The sequence below is a fragment of the Brassica oleracea genome, chromosome C2 (genome assembly GCF_000695525.1).
Source record: "Brassica oleracea var. oleracea cultivar TO1000 chromosome C2, BOL, whole genome shotgun sequence".
Lineage (NCBI taxonomy): Eukaryota > Viridiplantae > Streptophyta > Magnoliopsida > Brassicales > Brassicaceae > Brassica > Brassica oleracea.
Genome location: NC_027749.1, coordinates 12,617,702 through 12,618,673, shown reverse-complemented (window position 1 = coordinate 12,618,673; position 972 = coordinate 12,617,702).

The window sequence follows — 972 nt, the reverse complement described above, 5'->3', positions numbered from 1 at the left end:
TTGATCGTTCTTATAGAACTCCTTTACTAGTATTACATAATATATGCAGCTGCATTGTTTCAGTCCATGAACAGCTTAGGAACAATGCTGTCTTTTATCCAGTGATCCATATGTTGCTTACTACATCTTTATATGTCAATCTAATTTCTTTCTTATGACCAGACCTTTGTCAATTTTGAAATTGTGTAGCAGCATCTACCACATATGAGTTTATCTCCTTATAATCTGTTCCATGGTCTCTGTGAGTATCATTGTGTAACAAGCTATGATCGAATGCTGTTAGTAGGAAACATGAACACCTTTAGACCTCGTGATCATGTATCATATCTCATGGTTTCTTTTCCCTCACAAGACCCATCTATTTCACTGGTTTATATCAGATGACTTTTCTGTATATATGTATGTGGCCAATACGCCTATCTTTTTCTATAGATACTTTAAACCCCACGTTTATCTTTTCAATCTAATATTTATTCTTTATGAGTACTCTTTCGTGGGTTCTGATCCTCGTTTATATCTTTATGTTCAAGTGCTACTCTCTTATGTACAAATATATCTTTATGTGTCGACACTTCAGCAATAGACTGTTCTGCTATGCCAGATAATCCAGATCTTTATCTAAGGGATCTGATGTTGGATTGGTCTATCCATTGAACATGCTATCCGAGGTAGCAAGCTGAGGAAATCTGAATTACCTTTCTTTGGGCTGATCTTTCTTTTCCACTAGCCTGTACTACAATCTAGTCGGTCCATGCTAGTGTCACAGATCTGTATAAACTTTTTAACCTCTAAATATGTAGCAACTTGACTGTGTCTCTTTCTAGGACATCAGATTTCGTTTGGTACTAAGCTGGTTATGACTTAGTCATTCTTTTCTTTTCTTTTCGGGTCAGTGTCTGGCATCTCGATTAGCTTGCTATGTATAATCTTTTCTTTCTTTGGACGTCTATAATTCTAATCCGAGGATCTTTG